The sequence below is a fragment of the Lissotriton vulgaris genome, chromosome 3_1, assembly GCF_964263255.1.
Source record: "Lissotriton vulgaris chromosome 3_1, aLisVul1.2, whole genome shotgun sequence".
NCBI classification, from domain to species: domain Eukaryota; kingdom Metazoa; phylum Chordata; class Amphibia; order Caudata; family Salamandridae; genus Lissotriton; species Lissotriton vulgaris.
In genome coordinates, this window is record NC_141689.1 from 1,469,113,635 (window position 1) to 1,469,125,683 (window position 12,049).

A 12,049-nucleotide genomic window follows, 5' to 3' on the forward strand; every position below is an offset into this window, starting at 1 on the left:
CCATTTAGTATATCCTGGTGTTTTCGCTATGCTACGAGCAAGAGCACTCCTTTTATAAACACATTTCTGATCTACCCACGGCATCCATCTTAGATCATGGCCGCCATTTTGTGTTTCTTGCCCTCACATACGCAATAGCCTCTGATCACTTCATTTCGATTAAGGACACGTAACCTTAGCCGGAGATTCACCTCTTTCTTGAACACGTGCACCTTAAACCAGATCACGCTGTAGCTGCATGACTCGACAAAGGCTACCTCCTCTGCCCGAGGCCAGCCCTGCCAAACTGGTCTTCGTGTCCATTGTACCTGATCATGATTAGGCGGCCGAAGCCGGTAGCCTTGCCCATTTACAACCCACAAACATCCCTTATCCCACTTTTCTATCTTCCACACCTGGCTCTGTTTCTTTCTTTCTGAATCTTTATTAGGGGGAGGTAACAAACTTTACGATGAGGCGGTCCGGGTCCTGAATGCAATATTGACAGGGAATTGTGACAAACTAGTGGGAACCCCTCTCTTCGCAATGTTTGGCCTCAGATATTATCGACGGTTCCTGTTGTAATGGCTGGATTTTCTGTTTAGATGGGATCAGCCCCCAGGGGCCCCTGTGACCCAGCCAAAACGTACTCACCTTCCTTTCTTAGATCGTATTCACAATGAGTAGCTATACAGATAAATATACAGATTGCACCTAAGAATGGGGAATGACAATATACATATATGGATTTTCTACAATATCTTATTCACATCAGTTGGTCTCGCGGTCAACCCGACCCAGACCGTTCTACCCTAGGGCAGATCTGACACACAATCCGGTGTGTCTACACACGGGCCTGCAGAACCCAATGCTCCCTTTTCCAAATTGTTCGCGATCCTGCGAAACTACACGTCAGTGTCCCTCCTGACGCTCTCACTTATTTTAAGCCACAATCTGGTGGATTTACACACTGGTCTCCCACCCAGTGTTCTCATTAACGCCGCATATCAACGACGACCACATTCCTATGAACCATTATTGGGACGATATCTCGGCAATCTACTTGGGATAAAACTAAAATAATAACTTTGAATATGGGTTCAAATTGTATAATGTACTTCCTGCTCTTGACATCAAAGATCCACCCACTCCCTCCTTATTCACTCACCATTTACCTGATCGGGATTTCTCATCCGTTCACCCAAACGGTTACTGACTAGGAGTCTGGTTTATCAAGATTGAACATGAGCACCAGGTACACAATAATTCTATATGAATTAGGATATTTATTAACAATAGACATAAATCACATCACTATACAACATTACATTTGCAAAGGGAATAAAAGATAAAGGTTAGGGTGCACATACTATAAGAATCGGTCGGACATCACCTGGTTAATGGGAAATCGGGACTCGGCAGTCATCTAGGCTCCTGTCTCGTCTCTGGGTCCTGGCTCGCCTTGCAGTCACCCTCAGCCGTCACAAGTACACGTCTGCACCGCTAGGCTCAACCTCGTCTGCTCTCCCTCAGGACCTCGGAACCTTGCTGTTTATTAACTACCGTCTCTCTCTCTCTGTATCAGTGCGCTCCGCGCCACTTCTCGTTCAGTCTATCTCAGAGAGTTTCGGTCTTAAATCTTTCTCCGACTTCAAAGATGGCGACTTGTCCACCATGAAAGTGAATAATAGCAGAGATGCTAACGGCTAGATGCCGCCTACGGACTGACTAACTCAAGACTAACACCTTCGCTAATATCAAAGCCCGTTCCTTCATGGAAATTCACGGCCAGTAACCTGCCGCCCACCAAATTCTTGTACCTCCCCGTACCAAGGACACTTTCCCAGCCGGCCGGCCTGAAGTTGTGTCTTCGGAATGGAGAAAAATACATTCCTTCGATAAGGGTCAGCCTGAACCGGTTCTCTCCAAGCGAACAACAGCTTGAAACTAAAACATTACACTTAACCTAGAAAGCCTTCTCGAGCTACCGGGCAAAAAGCAAAATGGAGTCTGTCTCGTTTAAGGCCTACGGAGCCCATAATATGCATAGCTCCATGAAAAACAGATCGGCATGTTAGCAAATGAGCGAATCATGGCTAATACTTATATATCTAACCCCTCACTTAAATTCATAAGCCTTACTCTAAGGAAAATAACACGCAAATGCCTTTATGTATATAAGACAGGGTCCCTGTCTATCGGCCTAATCCCTATGCTATGGGGGTGATAGGCTGGAGTCACTTCTCCATCATTCTCCTTCTCCAAAGAGCTAGCAAAAAGACAGCCATAACATTACACCCCTTGACTCCAGTCTATTAACCACAAACTAAATGGAACTAACGTCAGTAGACGAATAATATGAAACAAAACTAACCGATCTACGAGCCTTAGTAAGTCTAAAATATTGTAGCAGGGAAGGAATACACTGAATAAAGCAACAAATCACTATAAGGATACAAACAGCAACAATAACCCCTCCCAAAATTTGTCGTAAAAAATGCATGTCAGGGAGCCAGTTAAAAAGCCAGTCAAAGAAACCCTGATCTATATGTTCTCTAATTTCTGCAGTCAAGTCGTGGAGTTTATTAATATGGGATTGGATATCTTTAGAATGGTCAGATAAATTAAAACAACATAGACCTTCAAATTCAGAGCACTCATGCCCATGTTTTAACAACAAATAATCGATTGCAGCACGGTTTTGTAAAATAGCTCTACGTTCACCTTGGGAATCTAACAATAAATCTGATAAAACAGTAGATGTTTGGTTGATCGATTTTACCATCCAGCAGGCCATTTTACTGATTGTTTTGGCATTATACACGGCCAATGCCGGAACACCAATAATAGAAAAAGCTAAACCAAGATATTCTGATCTGGAAAAAAGATGAACAGAGGAATCGCAGTCTTCATGTAATGACATAGAATCTCGAACAATACGAGAATGGGAAGGGGGATGTGAAGAAAACATTAGCAAACTTAATCTAGTGATGGCACATGGGCCACCAGAAATATTCGCAGGAATATAGGGCCAAGATGAATTCCCGCAGGAAAAGAGCCATCCAGCTGGTAATAACATTGAACGATAATGGCTAGTGGCTACAACTAAACTTTTACAGGTCATATGTTTTTCACTGAAAGACATGAATTAGGAAGTCTTTTTAAACATAGCAAACGTTGATGAAATGAAAAAGTAGTAGCGGCTTGGAGTTTCAACCGCAAACATTCAGAGATGGCCTTAGGATTACAGGTCATCATGAAACAAAGGTCACCAGGGGTAATATTAAAAGTAATAATTCTGGAATTAATAGGGACATCAAGGTCTGAAAGAAGAGTACATGAGGGACAAAATTCATGGGCCGCGAAATCGCCCAAAATAACATTAGGTCGGGCATTGGATACATTGAATACATGATATAGAGTTTCAGTAGATGCAGGGACAGCAACCAAACAGGTCGATAAAATGTCAGTGACAGACTTCATGGGGGTAAGGCAAAAATGCGGAGAGTTCGTCACTCGCTTCGCGAGTGTGATCCAGAAATTTGAAGATTTCTGCCACGCAGATCGCGCGGCTCTTGTTATCCCATCACTCGGCGTCGGTGGATCCTCTCCTCTCCCAGCGTAGCAGGCCAAAAGGAGTCCAAAGCCGACACATCCTGCAGCAGCAGTCCAAAGAATGATCTGAAAGAATACAACCACAGGCCTTAATCATTCTCGTAAGTAACATTTATCAGCTGGGACAGCTTCCCAGCCATCTTTCCCTGGCTTCATCACCAAAACGGTGTTGTCATGACCGGTCGCAATAATATCAGCCTGTTCAGGAGGATTTTTAGGCGATTGCACCCATATTTTAGCTCCAGGAAGATCAGAGGATCCGAAGCCTTTTTGTCCTCGCACAGTTAGCAACGTTGGGGCAGAGCCTTTTTTGATCTCACCACTGAAGACAGGCATAATCAGTAACTGAGCAACACGGTCAGACTTTTTGATGAACAAATCCGTCTCACTGCTATTAAGCAAGAGAACCTTAATCTCTCCCTGATAATCACTGTCGATCACTCCTCCGAGTACTTGTACACCTTTCAGGGCCAGGCCAGATCTAGGGGCAATTAATCCAAAACTACCGGCAGGTATAGAGACACCAATGCCAGTTTCAACAATTATTCGATCCTTTCCTGGGAAGTGTGCATCATTTAATGCATGCAGGTCGAGGCCTGCGGAACCTGGGGTTGCTCTACATGGAGCCATAGCACCGGGGGTAATTTCCCAATATGTGACAGTAGTTCCAACAGAATTAGGTTTCGCATCAACATGTGGAGGAAACAAACGCATCAAAGGAGATTCAGCATGTAATAAAGGACGATTGTTCAAAATAAGTAAAGCTTGAAGTAGGACATCTCTCCACTGGCTGTAACGGTCATCAGTCAACTTGCGCAACTGTTCTTTCAACAAGCCATTCATTCTCTCAATCAATCCTGAAGCTTGTGGATAATATGGAATATGAAACATCCAATCTATATTATTCTCTATACAGAATTCCTGCACCAATCTTCCACGAAAGTGGGATGCATTGTCTGATTGAATTTGGAATGGGACACCATAATACAGAATAATTAGCTCCAGGGTTTTAATTGTATTCACTTGGGTAGCATTCTTGCAAGGGAAAGCGACCAAAAGGCCACTATAAGTATCAACCACTGTACAAATGTATTGACAATTTCTGCTCATGGGAAGCGGACCAATATAATCAATCTGCCAAATTTGGGCGGGCAATTTACCTCGATGTAAGTGGCCTCGAACAATTTGAGGCACCTCTTTCTTTCTAGAATGCTGGCAAATGGGACAATGTAGAATGGCATCTTTAATTAAAGAAAAGGGAATATGAATTCCTCTATCAGCAGCCCACCTGTTAGTGGCTTTCTCTCCAAAATGTCCTGCTTTCTGATGGGCCCATTTCGCCAATCCCGCCAAATCAGAATCTTGCATGTCAACCACTGCCTCAGAAATTTTAGACTGTTCATCTGCAATGTTATGGAAAAATTTGTCAAGGGAGTCGATTGGAGTATGAGCATCCACGTGAAAGATTGTTACAGTACTCTGCGGAAGCAGTTCCCAAATATCTTGCCACCATTCTTTACCCCACAATTCTTTAGAATGCAATTCCCAATTATGCGAGTGCCATGTAGGCAGCCACACCGCTAGTCCATTTGCAGTGGACCAAGAATCAGTGAAAATATGACATGTACCTGGTAACTCCTGTTTCAAAACTTGGTAAACAGCATAGAGTTCAGCATATTGACTACTCTTACCATCTCCAGTTGTGCTCAATAATTTCTGTGTAATCGGGTTATAGGAGACAGCTTTCCAATGTCTCTTGTCACCAATGAACTTCGCAGAACCATCCGTAAACCACACATGTTTTCTATCCTCCGCGGACAGATCATCAAATGATTTACCCCACTTCACGGGAGACTCCTGCACTACGGGAACCGAACGCTCACTTTCAGCCTCATTGGAGGGCGCCTGCGCCACTCGCTCATGTAAAACCGCCACACCTTTCGGACCCACACGTGCCCTGTCCTGAATGTACCATTTCCATTTAATCACACTAGCCTCCTGAGCATGTCCAATTCGATGGGACTTCGGTGAACTCAAAACCCACTGCATGATGGGAATCTCAGGCCTCAAAATCACAGCATGGCCTAAAGTCAATTGCTCGGTATCCACCAGAGCCCAATAACAAGCAAGCAACTGTTTTTCAAAAGGTGAGTAACGCTCACCAGCCTCTGGTAACTTTTTGGTCCAAAAACCTAATGGCACTTTTTGTCTGCCTTGCTTTTGCCACAAACTCCAATTGGCATACAGACCTTCCACGGATACATTCAAATCCACATTACCTTCACTCACGGGCCACAAATCCAAAGCATACTGAATAGCTTCTTTAGCCAAATTAAAAGCAGTCTGTTGAGGTTCACCCCATTCAAACGCATTCTTTTTACGAGTGACTCGATACAGTGGAGCCAAGATCTGACTCAAATGGGGAATATGCTGACGCCAAAATCCAAACAATCCAATAAAGCATTGCGCCTCTTTCCTGTTTCTGGGAACAGCAAAATCAAGTATTTTTCGTTTAACCTGTGGAATCACCTCTCTGTGACCCTCATGCCAATTAATTCCTAGGAATTTCACAGCTTGGGATGGAGTTTGTAATTTGTCAGGATTAATTTCCCAGCCTTTTGCTCGCAAACAGTCAATGATCTGATCTAAATGAGACTGTACTTGGTCTTGCGTTTCACCTTGAATCAAAATGTCGTCAATATAATGACAAATCTGAACTTGTGGAATCGTGGGCACTTCAGATAAATGTTCCGCCACCAGCCGGTGACAGATCGTAGGACTATGTACATAGCCTTGAGGAAGACTCCGGAACGTCATTTGACGTCCATTCCATGTAAAACTGAATTGTTCCTGGCATTCGGGGGCAATCGGAATTGAAAAGAATGCATTAGCAATATCAATGGAAGCATACCACGTACCTGGATGCTTTTGAATTCTCTCAATCAATGTAACAATATCAGGCACTGCAACAGTCAATTTAGGTGTATGTTTATTCAATTCTCGATAATCAACAGTCATGCGCCAAGAGTTATCACTTTTGCGCACGGGCCAAACAGGATTATTCCAAGCAGATGTGACCGGAGTAATGACTCCCGCGTCAACCAAATCCTGAATCGTAGCTGTAATTTCCTCATGACCACCTGGGATGCGATATTGTTTCTGAGAAATCACTTTTGTCGCTAAAGGGATCTTAATAGGTGGCATGCGTAAACGGCCAACCCGTACGGGTCTGGTCGAAATGTACTGTCTAGTACCAAATTGATAGTAACCATCATCCAGATGCAAAGTCATACCTTTCAAGATGTCAATTCCAATAATGTATTCCAAAAGTGGCACAACCAACACAGAGTATTCTCTACGAGGAATTCTACCAATTTTAATTTCAAGTGCAGTTTGAACTGTGGGTGTTTCCTTACCACCCAGCCCGGTAATTGTGAAAGACTGTCCATGAAATTTTCTTGACTTACCATGAATTAAAGTGGCCTCCGCCCCAGTATCAACTAACGCTCGGGCCCTTTGGATATTACGATGTTTCCAAAAAATCTCAATATCTACATAGGGTCTGTAATCTCTGTGGGCCCACCTGCGTACCGGAGCTTGACCTATTTCCTAGTCATTTTTCCTGCGTTCCGTCAACCAAGACAGATCAGGGTAAATGTTTTCAGTTTTCTTGGGTATCAGAATTTCTTGTTCATATCCGTCTCCAGTACGAAATGGATTAGTGTCAGGTTCAAAAAGTTGTGAGTTACGATCAGAGAGTCTGTTACGATCCTCCCCCTTTCTTATGTCAGGGGAAAAACTCCTTGCATCTCTACGTCTGCTAGAACCACGATCATCTCTTCCCCTCTCACGATCATCCTCTCTCCCCCTCCCATCACTACGACGGGGGGAACCACCGCGTTCATAGCGCCGATCATCACGGCGATCAGTATTCACACGTCGTCTCTCATCACCACTGTCATCCGAACCACGATCATACTCATTCTTTCGCACACGACGGGCACCCTCCTTTCGATCCAAACCACGCTTACGAAACATATCCCATAGGATATTATTAGGTTCACCATCAATCTCTTCCCTTTTGACACCATCAGCAATGAGAGCAAGAAACATGTCACGTCTAGAGAACTTATAGTCCCCAGCAGTACGACCCTCAGGTCGGGATTGTCTTTCAGGTTTAAACCATTCACCCAGCTCACCAAGCTGACGAACAGACTCGAGCACAGCAGACAAAGGATTGCCAGTTTGATTAATCAATAATGTCATCATGACCTGCTTGTAAGCAACAGGAGAAGTACGTATAATGCGGTTACGCACAGAGGATGTTAAAAGACCATCCAATAACCTGTCAGCAGTACTAAGGAAGATACACGTTTTCATGACTTCTTCCTTTAAACGTTGCGACGCATCGCGCAGAGTATACCACGGCTTTTCATCAGAGGGCCAATCAGACTCTGTTGGATATTTATGATTACAGCCATCAGACGCAAGCTGGAGCAAAGAAGTTTGGACATTACCATTAAAATTCCGAAAATGGTCCTGAATAGTAGAATCAGAACTCAAAGAGCAAAACCGTAAGCAATCAACAGCATCGAGCATAATACCGGAAGCGCCAAGCTCATAAAGACGCACCATCCAGGTAAGCAAGGCCTCACCAGGCCGTTGTTTAAATCGTTGCAGGATGTCACTAATCTCCTGCTGAGTAAAATCTTCAATACAATCAAGAGGGATACCACCCGGATTACCAGGGGCTTGTTGTAATTTCCGTCGAAAGATCGGGTGAGCAGAAACTGCGGGAAGAGCTTCCGAGGAAGCCCGCATCTTAGATTTAACAGAACAATCAGGGCAAGCTACGTCATCCACACGGGAAGAACGAGCACGGTCAGAATCAGGAGTCAAATCAATGCACGAAGCAGATTTACAATCACGTCCGGAGCGAGAAGACTCGCGCTTGTCACCCTCCTCTGCCGAGGAGTCAGAAGTATGAGAATCCCAGATATTACCGTCCCACTCATCGGGGTTCCAATCCATTCCAGCTTTTGCTACAACCATACGCACTTTGCGTGAAGACACACGTCCACGACGATGTTTATACTTATATCGTGCAATACGGACCGCAGCCCTTTCGGCAATGGTCTGATATGTTTCAAGTTTGTCGGCAAGCAATTTATTTTGACAGCGCAACAAAGTGTGCGCATTTTGTAACTCGACACACTGTCCTTCCGAATCTTTAAATTGTTTCTGTAGTTTTACAAACCTCTCATGCAATATTTTGTATGCATTAAGAATAATCCACCCTCTGCGTCCTAAAATAGGAAGCTCATCACCCTTCACTACTGGCGCTTTCTGTAGGCACGACACCACATCAGCAGGCTCCGCCTGCTCTAAGAATGAAGACCAATTTTCACTCAAGCCAGTAGAATCAGCCCACTCACGGGCCAAAGCCTCGTAAGGCGTAGACTCCCAGCCGGGAATCTGGATCGGTAATTTAAAAACCGAATGTGATTTTTTCGCAAACATAATGACACGCAAAAAATTATATACACAATTATAAACAAAATTTTATACGTACAAGCCGAGCGCAAACCAACAAGATGAAAACAACACAATGCACACAGGCTTCGTAAACAGTTCGTGACGCCAGATGTAATGGCTGGATTTTCTGTTTAGATGGGATCAGCCCCCAGGGGCCCCTGTGACCCAGCCAAAACGTACTCACCTTCCTTTCTTAGATCGTATTCACAATGAGTAGCTATACAGATAAATATACAGATTGCACCTAAGAATGGGGAATGACAATATACATATATGGATTTTCTACAATATCTTATTCACATCAGTTGGTCTCGCGGTCACCCCGACCCAGACCGTTCTACCCTAGGGCAGATCTGACACACAATCCGGTGTGTCTACACACGGGCCTGCAGAACCCAATGCTCCCTTTTCCAAATTGTTCGCGATCCTGCGAAACTACACGTCAGTGTCCCTCCTGACGCTCTCACTTATTTTAAGCCACAATCTGGTGGATTTACACACTGGTCTCCCACCCAGTGTTCTCATTAACGCCGCATATCAACGACGACCACATTCCTATGAACCATTATTGGGACGATATCTCGGCAATCTACTTGGGATAAAACTAAAATAATAACTTTGAATATGGGTTCAAATTGTATAATGTACTTCCTGCTCTTGACATCAAAGATCCACCCACTCCCTCCTTATTCACTCACCATTTACCTGATCGGGATTTCTCATCCGTTCACCCAAACGGTTACTGACTAGGAGTCTGGTTTATCAAGATTGAACATGAGCACCAGGTACACAATAATTCTATATGAATTAGGATATTTATTAACAATAGACATAAATCACATCACTATACAACATTACATTTGCAAAGGGAATAAAAGATAAAGGTTAGGGTGCACATACTATAAGAATCGGTCGGACATCACCTGGTTAATGGGAAATCGGGACTCGGCAGTCATCTAGGCTCCTGTCTCGTCTCTGGGTCCTGGCTCGCCTTGCAGTCACCCTCAGCCGTCACAAGTACACGTCTGCACCGCTAGGCTCAACCTCGTCTGCTCTCCCTCAGGACCTCGGAACCTTGCTGTTTATTAACTACCGTCTCTCTCTCTCTGTATCAGTGCGCTCCGCGCCACTTCTCGTTCAGTCTATCTCAGAGAGTTTCGGTCTTAAATCTTTCTCCGACTTCAAAGATGGCGACTTGTCCACCATGAAAGTGAATAATAGCAGAGATGCTAACGGCTAGATGCCGCCTACGGACTGACTAACTCAAGACTAACACCTTCGCTAATATCAAAGCCCGTTCCTTCATGGAAATTCACGGCCAGTAACCTGCCGCCCACCAAATTCTTGTACCTCCCCGTACCAAGGACACTTTCCCAGCCGGCCGGCCTGAAGTTGTGTCTTCGGAATGGAGAAAAATACATTCCTTCGATAAGGGTCAGCCTGAACCGGTTCTCTCCAAGCAAACAACAGCTTGAAACTAAAACATTACACTTAACCTAGAAAGCCTTCTCGAGCTACCGGGCAAAAAGCAAAATGGAGTCTGTCTCGTTTAAGGCCTACGGAGCCCATAATATGCATAGCTCCATGAAAAACAGATCGGCATGTTAGCAAATGAGCGAATCATGGCTAATACTTATATATCTAACCCCTCACTTAAATTCATAAGCCTTACTCTAAGGAAAATAACACGCAAATGCCTTTATGTATATAAGACAGGGTCCCTGTCTATCGGCCTAATCCCTATGCTATGGGGGTGATAGGCTGGAGTCACTTCTCCATCATTCTCCTTCTCCAAAGAGCTAGCAAAAAGACAGCCATAACACCTGTGTAACGCCAAATATTTATTGTTTTAGACACAAAGGTTTTGGGAATGTATTACATGTAAAGAATTCGCCCCCAGCTTAAAATTTAGTATATAAGGAGCAACCCGCTTTGTACAAATTGAACAGGCTCCTGGTTACTGCCCGTGTGTAGTATCTGTGACTTCTGTGTCCCTGCAGTAATAAACCTTTGGTCTTTGACGCCACCATCGAGAAGCCCGTGTTTCTGTTCATTTGTGCACCAAGGCAGGTGGAACTCCGGGGTCTTTGGGTGTTGTTCCCTGACACCTCTGGACGGAACTAAAAAGTCCAGAACTCCAGAGGGATTGCAAAAAGTGTAGCTGTTACCCAACTCAGACGTGTTTTGGAGACAGGCTGCACAGCACAAAGTGTTATAGGCACAGAGAAATGTACACTTTCTAAAAGTGGCATTTCTAAAACATTAATGTTGAATCCAACTTCACCAGTAGGTAGGATTTATCATTACCATTCCAAACATATGAAACATGAAAAGGCTACTCTTCTCAATCAGGGATTACAGTTTAAAAGTCTTTTAAGGAATTCCCAATGCTAATCTCTGAAAGTAGTAGATCTCACAGTAGTGACAAATGAAGTATGCTGTTTGTCATTACCAGTACAAAAAACAATTTGCTAGCCCTCCCACTTATTTCGTCTCGCTAAAAGCTCATGAGACTGACAAACAAAAGGCCGGGTCAATTTGTTTGTATGGGTAATATTATTTAACCCTTTTATTCATATATTCACTTGAAATGTAACAATTTTCATGGGCAAGAAGAACACTTTATAATCACTTGCAGAAAAATATTTACAAAAGAATACAAAAACATTTACACATATTTACGCCAACTGGACATATATCACATATACTATACACAACAAACTTCTCATGTGAATGGTATTTCTTGACTGTATGAAAAAATGATTGATTTTTTGAGAGCTAGTCAGGCCACTGTTAACCAGAAAAAGGGTAAACAAGAGATGTATACGGCAGTAATCACAAGACAAATCAAATTATTTCAAACCAACGAATGATTAAACCCAACACAAAGGGGGCACTGATTCTGGAATTTGTCTGCCGT